Raw genomic sequence first — 14656 nt, 5'->3', positions numbered from 1 at the left:
ATTACAGTCAATATGATAATTGATGCAATTGGTTTAAAGCTGCATAGCCCAGGTATGGTTTATTACAACTAATGGTCTTTTGAAATAATATCAATCTCATAAATCGAATGCTGAGATCCAGAATCTAAGGCGCGTTCTGAAATGTGAAGGTAAATTAAAGTGTGGCAGTTGTTGTTGACATTTGATGTGTAACAAAACCTGAATATTGTAATTTACCATAGCTAGAAATAAATGCACAAATGTGTTGGGTTTAATAAATCAAATTTGGAAAGTATTAAAGGGGACAGGTATATTTTTACCAAGTCAAAGATTTGATTTCAGATGTTGAACTGAAGACCATGTATTATTGAGAAAACTGAATATGGATTGATTTGCCATAGAATGAGAGAAGAGTGACCATATTGTGTTATTTGGCATTTGAATTCTGGTCGAATTAGAAAAGTAAGGGCGCATTCTTGAATCAAGCCATATGTGAATGAGAAGTATTACGATTGCTTGTGGAAGCATTGAATGTTTGATTTGGTTTGAATGATGATAAGTTTTCTTTGTGTAATGATTGTTGGGTCCTGATTTTAAATCATAGGATGAAGATAGTAGTGGGCAAGTTTGCTGGACATTGAGGTATAAAATTTGGAAGATGATGATATGTATGTTTATATGCACAAATGAGGGAAATATTTTGCGTATTGCAGGCCTAGCCCTGCGTAATTTTGGTATCAGAGCCGGAATGCTCTGTTGAAATATTTATTTTCTGAATAATGACAAGAAGGTTTTGTTGAATTGAAATGTATTTTGTTGAATGACTGAAAGGAAGATCAGATTTCTAAATCTGATATGCAAACTAAACAAGCGAACAGGATTGCAGGGAGGAAAAGATCATGCAAGATCTTAAGAGGTGAGATGATTTTTTTGATTTGAAATTTGTAAATGCAGTTTATGGTTGCAGAGAAGATGGCATTGAACCCAACATTCAGCTAAAGGCTGGATAAGGAGGACAATTGCAGTGTCCTGAAGAAGAAGGTGAGTTGAAGAGACAGCCTAGATAGTGAGCAGAGGAGAGTGCTCAAAGAGGTTTCAGAGGCAGTGAGCCAGTACTTACCAAAAGACAGAGTGAGGAGGGCTTGGTGAGGTAAGTGGCAGCAGAAGAGATTGTTGTCGTAGAGGCTAGTACAACTCATAGTGAGTGAACAACTCATGGAGAAAGTGATCATGGAGGATCAGAGAAAAGGTTCAGAGGGATGCCACAGAGGTGAGATGACTGATGAAGTCAGAGAAAGAGAGATTGCAGTAATAAAGGTACAATTGCAGGTACTGGAAGAATGGCTGCAAGAGCAGGAAAATCAGAGTAGAGGTTGGATCTTTCCACTGAAGGCAAAGAAAGTGATTTGGCGACAATTGCAGAGGAGGTTGAGGAAAATTGTGATTGCCTTGTTGAAAAAGGAACTTAGAGTTCTTGAGCCAGAGTTGGAATTTGAAGATTCCACATGCTGATTTGTTCAGAAGGGAGTGCTTGAGGAAGCAGTCAAGACTGAAAAGTCTTGTGGTTTTAAAACTGATGAATTGTGTGTGTTTGCAGGTACAGTACAGGGAGATGGGCAAGCTTTAGAGTTTGTTCAGGAGAGAGAAGAGTTGAATCTGAAGGCTGTTCAGATTGATGCTGAGATAGCAAGATCTCAGAAGGGAATAAAGACAGAGGAAGCAGAAAATGATAAGTATTCTGAAAAAGAAAGCAGTGATGCTTTTGCTGTTACAGTACAAGAGAAAATTCTTGTGGATGCTGAAGAAGAGAAGCAGTCTGAAGCGCAGATAAGGGAAGTAACAGCTGATACTGTTGAACATTCTATGCAAACTGAAAGTTTATGTATGAATGCAGGTGATGATGATATGCTTCAGCAATGCTACAGAGAAATTGCATTGCTAGAATATTTGTTGAAGAATTCGGAGTATGACAAGGAGATGGCAGACGAAAGAGTTCATTACAGTGAACAAGTGCAGAAAGATATCATGGAAGCAGATGATGTGAGATAAAGACTGGTTGACAGTCTTGAGAATTCTTCAGAGGATTCTTTGGGTAGAGAGAATCAGCATACTGATGTGCTGACTGAGATGGAAATTTCAGGACAACATACTGAAATGCTTGCAAAGGAAGACAAGGCACTGATGCCTTATGATTTTTGTTCTAACAAGTGTTTTGTGAATGCAGGTATTGTTGTAGAACATTTGACTCAGTTGAGCAGTCAAATGAAGGAAGAAGAAGTTTTTTGTTCCAGAAGACAAGAGGGCATGGATGATCGGGTGGCAGTCAGAAAAGAAACAAGAAGTCAGCGAGTGACAGTACAAACTGAGCAAGCCATCTTAGCTCAGCAGACAGCTAGAAATCAACAGCCGGGAGATTTATTGGACCGAGAGATTGAAAGTATCAGAAAACTGATGACGAAAGAATCCCAGAGAAAGACGGCAATAAGAAAGAAAAGGAAAGACAACAAGAGAAAGACTGTAGCAGACTTGGAAGGCAGAGCAAGTGGAGCACTACAGCACAAAATATGGAAACCTGGAGAACAACAACAGATAACAACAACAGTAAAGCAATTGACAAGCAAAGAAAGATTACAAAATAAAATTTGGGATCTAGGAGGAAATATCCAGACTTATGACCAGGTGGTCATGAATTTTCTTACATGGGGAGTCTAATGCAGGAGCATCATCTCCGAAAAACACCTTGTATTTTACCTAAGCTAGGGGGTTTCATGTTTTGAAGAAATATTAAAATTTCATGTAAATATTAATATTATTTTGAGTGATTAATTAATTATTTGTGAGAAATTGTAAATGTGAGAGAAATTAGTTTCTAGATTATTTAGAATTAATGAGGGAGCCTAAGTTGGAATTAGTTTCTAAGTTTTAGGGATGAGAATCTATCTTTTAGGGATGTTGAGAGATTTAGGGATTTGTTGAGATATTAAGGGGATTGAGCATTTAATTAGACCATTTTTTAAAATTTTATAAATAGGAAGGTGTTTTGAGAGAACAAGACATTGAGATTGTGAGAGGTTGTGAGATTGAGAGTAGGCTTGAACAGCAAGGTTGTAAGCCTTCAGTATTTGTAAAGGGCCATGAGTGTTGGATATCAGGCCAAAGATAAATTTGTAAGTAGCCTCATTTTGTTTATATGAAATATTGCTCCGTATTATATATTTTGATTGATGGATTGAGGAACTTTATATTCGATTTCTGAAGTGAGATTTTGGAGTCAATTATGTATGTGAATTGTGAAAAGTGATATGCCAATTTTGTGAAGAATAACAAGAAAAGTTGTGTGTGGATTCTGGTTAAATGCATATGCTCGAATTGAAGTATCTACTATGGGAGACTCGATTAAAGGAAGTGTGCAATGAACAGATCGATATTTATATAACAATTGTTACCGTGTGAGCTTATTTCTGAATGGCTATTTTAAATCGATCTGTAGTTTGTAGCCAGCACCAGAATGGAAATAGAACAGCGCTTTTCCCTGAAGTTACAAGTCATTGTATGGGTGCATGGCGTTGTTGGTTGAATGACATTGAATGTTGGATATTGCAGTAATTAATTCGGATTGATTGTTGAAAAAAATCGATGCATATAAAAACCGATTGGAGCAATTGGGTGTTTGTTGTATTGAAATTATGATTGAAGTCTATGCTGCAGGCTTAGATGTGGTCGACTTACAGTGTTGAACAAAATAGGATGGCACAGAACCCAAGTCAACATTTGAATAGAGGACGGAGAAAAATCGATCATCTCAGAGAAAGGATTGGTTCGAATATCAATCAAGAGGAGATTTATTCCACGGCTGTGGCAATTCATTTTCCGGAATGGTGAAATCATTTTTGAAAATCTAAACGAACTGTTGTATGCGCTGATACTTATAAATGTGTTAACATTTTACAGAATGGAGCGACTGCAATCCTAACAGAGATAGAGGAGGTACTATGCAACAACAAAAGAACTTAAAGGTATACATTCATATTCAGTCGATCTGTGAGTAAAATTGGATTGCGGAAGTATGAGTTTGTCACAGTAGTTTTATGGTTAAATCGGGTTGTAGAATCCATGATATAATCAGATTTGTCTGTAACCTATTAAAGACACAAGGTATATAATTCGAGATAGAAGAATTGGCGGAATTCTAAGGCATGAATGGACTGTAAAGGCGTTCCAAGGCGCAGTTAGGAGAAGGAATCATAAAGAAAAATTATACTCAATATGATAATTGATGCAATTGGTTTAAAGCTGCATAGCCCAAGTATGGTTTATTACAACTAATGGTCTTTTGAAATAATATCAATCTCATAAATCGAATGCTGAGATCCAGAATCTAAGGCGCGTTCTGAAATGTGAAGGTAAATTAAAGTGTGGCAGTTGTTGTTGACATTCGATGTGTAACAAAACCTGAATATTGTAATTTACCATAGCTAGAAATAAATGCACAAATGTGTTGGGTTTAATAAATCAATTTTGGAAAGTATTAAAGGGGACAGGTATATTTTTACCAAGTCAAACATTTGATTTCAGATGTTGAACTGAAGACCATGTATTATTGAGAAAACTGAATATGGATTGATTTGCCATAGAATGAGAGAAGAGTGACCATATTGTGTTATTTGGCATTTGAATTCTGGTCGAATTAGAAAAGTAAGGGCGCATTCTTGAATCAAGCCATATGTGAATGAGAAGTATTAAGATTGCTTGTGGAAGCATTGAATGTTTGATTTGGTTTGAATAATGATAAGTTTTCTTTGTGTAATGATTGTTGGGTCCTGATTTTAAATCATAGGATGAAGATAGTAGTGGGCAAGTTTGCCGGACATTGAGGTATAAAATTTGGAAGATGATGAGATGTATGTTTATATGCACAAATGAAGGAAAGATTCTGGGTATTGCAGGCCTAGCCCTACGTCATTATTATTGAGGCCTCTATTTTCTTCATTTTCCTTCATTTATCTCCTCATGCAAACATGTGACCCTCCATCTCCATTTTCTCTTATTTTCATAAATAAATGCAAATTAATGGCTCTTTGCCTTTGCCAATTCCCATAACCATTAATTAATCACAAGTGATACCCCATCACTATGTTTTTCCCAACATTCAACGTGGAATACCTGTCTCATGACCTGGGTCTTATTTTATATACATAGAAAATCAACCAAGGGTTGTTACACTAATTGAACCACCTCCACAATGGAGGTTTCATCTGGGGCTTTAACGCGACAACTAAAGTGATTTTCCCCCATTGTGGATAGTTCCTCAAAATTCGAGGCCTTTCCCCCTCCTGATTAGACAAAGTCCATATTGCATTAAATAGTTTCATTCCTTTGGGAAAAATATGGAAGAATTTTGTGTTCTCAGCCCCACATTCCAACCAAATACCTCTGCTTTTTAATCTCTAGAGGGCCTCCTTCTGCTTTAAAAGTTTCCTTTTTCTATGTTATAGTTGCAATAATCTTTCCTTTGTGTCCTCTATGGTAAAACCCGCTTCCTCTAATTCTCCAAGGATACTCAACTCCTCTTCCACCATCCTTAGTTCCAGTTCATGCCTTTGACTTTTAAGCACTGACCATTGTAGGGTTTCTCTCTTGAGCTTTGTGAGATTTTTTGTGAACTAGGTAGTTTTTGAAACCCTAGAAAGTGGGTTATGAAGAGCTCAACTCTCTTGAACTAGGGTGAGAGAAGCCTCATCCTTTAACCAAGAAGTATTGAGTTTGAAGGGGCTTGCCAACTTCCTTCCACACCCTTTAATATCTAGGTCCCCCACTTCCTACCCATTGCCTTAAAAAGGGTATCTTTCCATCAAAGTTTCTGCTAAGAGAGAACAATCCAGACACTTAGCGATCCTTGCATTCCTACTTCGCTTGTTCCTCTAGATTGGCTTACTTTTAATCAGTTCCACATTGATAAGTTTATGCTCCATTAACAAATGGGAGAAGAAAGTAGTGAGAGGGTCCAAACTATCATGCAACCCCCATACATTAGTGACTCCAATGGAGAAATTGAGTTCCCCCCATATTATGAGGTTTTCTGAGGAGATAAAATATTTTTTCATCAATAAATCCCAAAAATGCACTTTATCTTCGAAAGGGCCATATACATTCAGAATTACCAATTCTAGGATCAACTCGACTGAGAATACTTCTACCTCGAGGGAGGATTCTATACCCCATGAACTAAGAAACTTCACAATCTAGCTAAAAACCAACCTACCCGATCTACCTCGAGCATCCAAACATATGGAATTCTAACCTGAGAGTAAGGCTTCTAGTGATAGTGATACCCTTTCCCCTTCTACCAACACTTCTTGAAGGAGTAACACATTCGGGCTGCATGAGTTTAGTAAACTTCACAAGGCCAATTTTTTAAATGGGCTTGCCAAACCTCTACAATTGAAAGATTATATGATCATGAGAAACTCCTCTCAGGGTCCTTGTTTTTATAAGCACCCCATTTATGGATAATTGTTTGCTAGCAGCTACATTAAGTCTGGCCTTTTTCTGTGTTTTTGACAAGTGGGATTTTCACCCTGATTTATCCCACCTAAAAGGATCAAAATAGAGGTGTTCAGGCTCCCATAACAATGAGAGGAAGTCCCTTTATATATCCATGCTTTGAGATTATAATGGGAGAGGGATTCCACTAACTCATCTTGTCCATTAGACAAGGAGATCCGTGGGGAATGGATATGAAGGGGAGCTGAGGGGCATGGACATTATTCCTAAGCCAAAGATTGTAGGGAAGGAAAGGTCTCTCGTTGAGGCTCATGTTGGGAGGAAGATGTCACACCCATATCCAAACTAGATAAAGAATCAATCAAGAAAGCAATAGAGTGAAGGGATGAGGAAGTAACCTGAGTGTCAGAAGGACATGGAGGCAGAGCTATGATCTTAACCAAGGTCTATGGCTCAACTTCCTTCTCTATAAGTGGTTGACTTTCAACTTCCACTTCCCCTTATGGACGTTGAGGGGCTATGGGATATTCCAAAGGTATTTCCATCAAATGTTGTGACTTCTCATGATGATCCTTCTTCTCTTGTATGGGCAGGTCCATTTTCTTACCTTCCCTTTGGTCTTGTGATCCTTTATGACCTTGAAAGATAGTGCACAATATCGAATATTGTGCCCATGTTTATGGAAATACCTGCATATGAAGGGGATCCCTTCATAACCCATAATTTATCAGTGCATCATTCTAAGATTACCTAGCTATAATTAAGCATATAAAACCTCACGAGGGACTTTACAAGAATGTGATCTAATGACATAAGGCTTGTAGAGATGAAAGAAATATCAACATCCAAAAACTCTCCCAATTTGTTCCCTATAACACAAAAAGTCTCCATCGACCAGTACTGTATAGGTAGGCTAGGAAACCACACCCAAACTAGAGCCATAACGACCCTCTCTCTACTGGCATCAAATAGGGGTGTTGATTTTTCAAAAGAACTGATGTTGAATTGATGCTCTAGTTTCACTCCAAAACCCATGTATCCTCATCAGCTATCCTCAACGAAAACATAAAACATCTTTGTGCGAAGGTCACCATCGATGGCTAGACTACAAACCATTGTCCCCCCTCTCCATCAACCCATTCTCATAGGGTTTTAATAAAAAATTCCAACCTCTTGCTTGACCTACCACCACCAATTCGACCATACGAAGGACCTTAAGAAGTTGAATGTCTTCTCCCATAACTAGTTTAGGGTCCCCACTTTTTATCCTGTTGCACTGTCCCTTTTTCCTCTTGGATCCTGAAAATTTTCACCCTTTCCAGTTCGCCAATTCCCCTTGGGTGTTGTCCATTACTTTCAGTTGTGAATCCTAACCCTATATAGATTCTCCTACACAATAAATAGGAGGATCAACTAAACCATTCAAATGGGGTTTCTACCTCAAAAAACCCAAAAAGATGCTCCCAAAGGAGAAACCCTTTAGGTCATGGAGATTCTTAGGGAGTAATAGAGCAACAAAAACCCTACTACCAGCTAAACCCTCCACCCTCTGAGATGCCTCCAACCCCTTCAAGAAATAACTCTACAACCTACTTCCAAAATAAAAATTTAATCTGTTCTTGTATCCACCACTAACTGTGATAAAAAACCATCCTCAGAGAATGCCAAAGTGACTAGAAAAACCTCTCTATGGGAGAAACATGTGTGTTCCTCCACCAAATCCTTTGCCCCTACTTCGAGCTTCAGGTCCCTATCTAAGCTTGTGAGTGTGGGTCGAAAGTCTCTATCATATCACCCGTAAGACTTGTGACATTTACTCGAAGTTGGGGCAAGGAAACCAACACTCTTACCACCTGCCTATCATCATGCTCCAAAGACTCCTCCTTTGGACCTACTTCAACTATGATTAGTATATCCCTAAGTATATTTTCCTACACTTGGAAAAACTCGCAAGTGTTGGAGGAATAATCAATGAGAATAATGTCCATTTGGATGTTCGCATGACGCCATCGCCACTCTAGACAGGATAACCCCAAGTAACAACCTCCAGAGATAGTGTGAGGATTACAGATATGCTCGACTCTATCCTAGGTCGAAACCTCTACAATAAAAGTTAGTTCCCTACAAAAAGCCCTATACCTAGTTTCCCAAAATAGAAGAACTACTATTGACTTCCAAAATTTGAATATATACTCTTGATTTATGTTTCCTTTACCTTTTAGTTATTATTATGTAATATAGTTGTTTTTTTTATTAAAATATTTTTATCTTAGTTAAAAATTTGAAATAATTTATTAAAATTCTCAATATTAAAATATAAATAATTAATTCCACCCAACCATCTAAGTTAAATTCAATTGACATATTTTGAAATTTTTAATTTTTTAATAAAATTATACTTTTTATTAATATTAAATAAAAAAATATTTTTTCACTTTTAATATTGATAATTATATTTATGTTGTAACGTTTTTCCCTCTAGAAAGAACTCCCCCAACTGCCACTCTGTACCATTTGGTACAGTCGATATTGTGTTACACGATTGGAATGTTATGCAACGTCGGATGGGTTAGTTAGAATATGATAGTTGCCGCATTTCCAATTAGTCAATTCCCCCATTGGATGAGTTTTGGTGGGATAGAAGAAAAGCATTTGTGGAGACAAACCCTACCCTCATCGACCCTCTTGGTTGTGCCTCTTGGCTCACCTATCTCAACTGCACTGCCCTCGTTTGGAGCGATTGTCTTTGCCACATTATTATCCAATTACAATTTTTCCCTAGATTCAATCACTCATTTTACCATAAACCAAGGCATTCTTGAAGCTTTTGAAAAACACGATAGCGTCCATGTTATATACTAGACTTGAATTTCAAGCATGACTTGAAATGGTCGGCTTTGATTCAGGCCCAACGGGCCTCATCTTTTGACATTAACAGCCATTGGACCCCTACAGAGCGATGACAAAGATGTGCCGCAATAAATAGCGATGAAGTTGGCTAAACAATGTGGTGAAGGCCTTGATGTGGGATCATTGCGCGCCATTGGACTTCGTTTTGATGTTTGATTTGCGCTACGATGTCGAAACAATGAATTCCCTCTGTAAAACTATGAACCAACTAGTTGATGGCCGAAACAAGATTCTAATTGCCTATGAGCTTCATTACAAGACCGTTGAATGCTTCAAGGCTCTTCACGAGGAGGGCTTCAGGTGGACCAAGGGAGCTTCATCGTCAATTGAAGAGCAAGGATATTGGTATTTTCAAAGTCTTTAAGAAAATTTGAGGGCTTTTGTGTTAACCCGCGTTCTGTCATGCAAACCCTAACTTATAATTTATACCATTTTATGCAAGGTTATTCCGATTTATGCAGGGTTATATCAACCGTTGGGTTGATAGTTTTCATAGGCAAATATTTGGATATTTCTCATTATTCCCTTTCCATTAGATAGAATGGTCATGAGATCTGGACAATAGACCTGGTGAAAACAACAGAAGATGGAGTTCAGGATGGGGCTTTAGAGATCGATGGACTAACCCAACCGAACTAATTTTTATTAGTTAACTAGGATCAAGGTGCTAAACAATGGCCTACTAGCAGTATGGGAGGAGGGGATCTTGGCAACTTACCATAAGTATTTTTGTTTTGGAACCTCCTCCTGGTGTTCCCTTATGAGAAGCGTCAAAGCTTAGGCCTGTAAACTTATTGTGGATAACCTCCTAATGTGGGATATCCCAAGCAATAGTTGAGCTACTGGAGTTGTGCAGTGTTTTGATGTTCACAATGCCTTGTTGACTTGGACAACGTAAGTGTAACTCCCAGATTTTGAAACTTCCGGGTTCCGTAACAGTCGAACTACTAGAGTTGTTGGGCCTTGAATATTGTATGAACCTTTTCCTGAAAACGCAGGTCAATCTTTCTCTTGAAAATTGTAAATGATGTTGTAAGCCCTAGGAGCATTGAATATAGAAATTGGTCTAAATTCTATCCTTTGTTGGAATTTGTAATGTCACATGAAATACTGTAGTTATGTGAACTGTTGAACTGATTATCCACTGTCGGAGCACGAGTGTACTCGATTGTAATCTGTGGATTGACTTCGAGTTATTTGATGATGGTCTGTTGAATTATACAGTGGGAATTCTTATAGCAATGTGAACTGCTCAATGTTCTTCAACACCAAGCCCCAAAACATCTTTTAGCTCTTCAACGAAGTTTAATTTACAAAATACAAGAAAAGAAACAAAGGCAAATCAAAATGACTGTCAAATTATCTAGACATTGTTGTCATGAACAATCTGCGGATGATTTGCAAGAACCATGGTCTCTTCTACTTGAGATATTTACCAATCGCAAAGTTTTTCATGAATGGTTCTCAAAGACCTTTAAAAAGATGGGTCGTCTTCTCAATCCATCGAAGTTGATTGGCTTGAAATTGAGAAAATAATTATTATAATTAACCAATTGCACCAGATATTGGAACCTTTTATGCTGCGTCATCAGGTTGAAGATGTAGAGGGGTCACTACCACAAAAGGTATCAGTGGTATTGAAATGTAAAATGAATGTCATCCCTTCAAGGTGTTATTTATGATTGGATCAAAGAAACATGTAGTATTAGGCTTGATCCTCATAATGAGGCTAAGAGAATATCAGCCAATTCCAAAGAAACAAATTAGAGCATAGGTTCCACTACAGAACAGGTGTATGGAGCTGCGAAAGACAACAACTTTTAAAAAGTGGTGTTTTTCGCTATGATATCCATTATTAGCTTGACAAATATAGAAGTAAGGATGAAGCTGGTGCAATAGCCATCAAGACTATTGAATTGGATGCAACTCTTGAAGGGCATGCAATGCAACATAGAGAGAGTCAATGACATGAAAGATATAAGTTTCTATCATATTTTAAGCCTTTCATCATACCGAAAGAAGGTGGTGTTGCTTCACGATTCAAACACGTCGAGAAGAAAAATATTCAGTTTACTTATTTGCATGTAAGGGAACACATGTTGTGCATATGACATAGGTGCCTTATTCTTGGTCATCTTTAAATCATGATGACATTTTTATTCTTGATACAAAATCCAAATGATTTCAGTCTAATGGATCCAACTCATCCTCTCAAGAGAAGGCTAAAGTTTTAGAGTTTGTTCAATATATCAGAGATAATTATCATGATGGGAAGTTTGAAGTGGCTACAATTAAGAATGGCAAATTTGTAGTTGATCCCGAGACAAGGGAGTTTTGGAGTTGTTTTGGTGGCTTTGCTCCTCTTGCCAAGAAGTCCAACAATGATGATGAATTACAACCTTAAGCTCTTCCCAAAAAGTTATTCTGCGCACAACAAGGTCATGCAAAACCAATTGAAGGAAATTCATTGACAAGAGAAATGATGAACACAAACAAGAGCTTCATGTTAAATTATGGAATTGAGATATTTATTTGGATGGGTAGGAACATGTCGCTTGAGGATAGAAAAGTAGAAAGCTAAGTTGCAGAAGAGTTGATTGCTAGTAAAGGAAAGTTGAAGCAAGCTCATGTAATTCGTATTATGGAAGGATTTGAAACTCTCATGTTTAAATCAAATTTTGATGCATGGCCACAAAGTACATATACAACTATATCTGAAAATGGAAGAGGCAAAGTAGCAACCTTGTTGAAACGACAAGGATTTAATGTTAAGGGCCTTCCCAAAGCAGCGCCAGTAAAAGAGGAAAATCAACCATTTATTGATTGTACAGGTAATCTTCAGGTTTGACGAGCAAATGGTAAAAACAAATTGCCTATTCCATCGAGTGAACAATGCAACTTTTACAGTGGTGATTGCTATATTATGCGATACACTTATCCTGGAGAGGAAAAGGAAGAATACCTGCTTTGCAATTGTATTGAAAAAGGGAGTGTTTCAGAAGAAAGAACGACTGGCCTATCACTAATGAGTAAAATGGCTGAGCCATTGAAAGCACAACCGGTTCAGGCTTAAGATCTTTGAGGGCAATGAGCCCATCCAATTTTTTGTTATTTTGCAAAGCTTCATTGTCCTTAAGGGTGGACTTAGCTTTGGATATAAGAGGTTTGTTGTTGCACACGATGATGCATTTATGATATGTGCATTTTTTTTTTTAATTTTTAATTTTTTGTTTTCTTTTTTGTTTGTTTATTTATTTATTTATGATTTATTATTTCATTTTATTTTTTATTTTTATTTTTATTTTTAATTTATTTTTATTTATTTTTATTTTATTATTATTATTATTTTTAATCTCAGTTATATCTGTTACTTCAATATTTTGTTGCTTTTAATGGTGCGTTATTCGATCAATTGGAACCAGCATAAGCTAGGTCCCCGAAAAACGGCTCGGGCCCTCAGGTTTGGATTTTGGTGAAGCATTAAGTATTATTGTTTTGACTTCATTTTCAAGCATTTGAACAAGAGAAACAATATTTGAAGTATTATCTGCATCTTGATTTCAACTACTATTTATAATCGTTTGATGAATTTATTATGAGATATTTTTTCTCTCATAGAATGTTGAAGCATAATTAAGAGTGTTGTAGAAAATTGAATAGCTAGTTATGATATTTGTTTTCTTGATGTTCACGTTTTTTACGGCCTGAAATGCAAATGTGTTTCTGATACTAATTTTAGGTTGTCTTGGAGGATCGTTTCGAAACCATTCTGCTAATTTTTGGATCATTTTGTTTTTATATCATTGCCTGGTAATTTGACTATAAAACCCTCTATCGAATGTGTAGCTTCTAATGTAATGTAATGGAGGAACCAAACTTTTAAATGCAATCTGACCCTTTACAATTATCTCAACAATAACAGCTAATTAAAAAAAAAATATTTCATTTGGTTGAAAAAGATTAGCATGAATTCTATTATCTGACTGAAAATTCTCTTGATAGTTTGCATAGGCAGATATTTGGATATTTTCCATTATCTCCTTTCCATTAGATAGAATGGTGATGAGACCTGGACCACAGACCTGGTGAAAAAAACAGAAGTTGGAGTTCAGGATGTGGCTTTGGAGATGGATGGACTAACTCAACTGAACTAATTTGTATTAGTTAACTAGGATCAAGGTGCTAAATAATGGCCTACTAGTAGTATGGGAGGAGAGGGTCTCAACAACTTACCATATGTATTGGTGTTTTGGAACCTCCACCTGGTGTTCCCTTATGAGAATCCCCGAAGCTAAGACTCGGACACTCATTCTGGAAAACCTCCTCATGCGAGAGATCCCAAGCAATAGTTGAGTTGTTGGAGTTGTGCAGTGTTTTGATGTTCTCAGTGCCTCGTTGACTTGGACAACGTAAGTGTAAATCACATATTTTGAAACTTCCAGGTTTCGTAACAGTAGAGCTACTGGAGTTGTCGGGGCTTGAATATTGTGTGAATCTTTTCTTGAAAACGCAGGCTAGTCTTTCTCTTGAAAATTGTAAATGATGTCGTAAGCCCTAGGAGCATTGAATATAGGAATCGATCTAGATTATACCCTTGCATGAACTAATGTAGTTATGTGAATTTTTGAACTGATTATCCACTGTCAGAGCACGAGTGTACTTGATTGTAATCTGTGGATTGACTTTGAGTTATTTGATGATGGTCTGTTGGATTGTACGAGGGAAATTCTTATAACAACGTGAACGTCTCAACATTCTTCAACACCAAGCCCCAAAACATATTTTAGCTCTTCAACAAAGTTTAATTTACAAAATACAGGAAAAGAAACAAAGGCAAATCAAAGTGACTGTCAAATTCTCTAGACATGGATGTCATGAACAATCTGCGGATGATTTGCAGGAACCATGGCCTCTTCTACTTGAGGTATTTGACAATCACAAAGTTTTTCATGACTGGTTCTCAAAGACCTTTCAAAGGGATGGGTCGTCTTCTCAGTCCCTTGAAGACGATTGGCTTGAAACTGAGAAGAAAGTGATTATAATTCACCAATTGCACCAGATATTGGAACCTTTTATGTTGTGTCGTCGGGTTGAAGATGTAGAGGGGTCACTACCACAAAAGGTATCAGTGGTATTGAAATGTAAAATGTCAGCCCTTCAAGGTGCTATTTATGATTGGATCAAAGCAACAGGTAGTATTAGGCTTGATCCTCAGAATGAGGCCAAGAGAATATTAGACAGTTCCAAAAAACAAATTAGAGCA

At 37.2% G+C, this 14656-nt stretch overlaps 1 pseudogene; it reads left to right on the top strand.

The window, feature by feature from the left end:
- Positions 1 to 1209: 1209 nt before the first annotated feature.
- On the top strand, positions 1210 to 14429 carry LOC149207542 (villin-4-like; annotated as a pseudogene).
- Positions 14430 to 14656: the final 227 nt, after the last annotated feature.

This window comes from Pinus tabuliformis, chromosome 1_2 (genome assembly GCF_031772625.1).
Source record: "Pinus tabuliformis cultivar Carrire ecotype Pingquan chromosome 1_2, CPIR1, whole genome shotgun sequence".
In the NCBI taxonomy this organism is placed as follows: domain Eukaryota; kingdom Viridiplantae; phylum Streptophyta; class Pinopsida; order Pinales; family Pinaceae; genus Pinus; species Pinus tabuliformis.
Note: the sequence above shows the minus strand (reverse complement) of the source record. Positions and strands in the feature narration are given on the sequence as shown.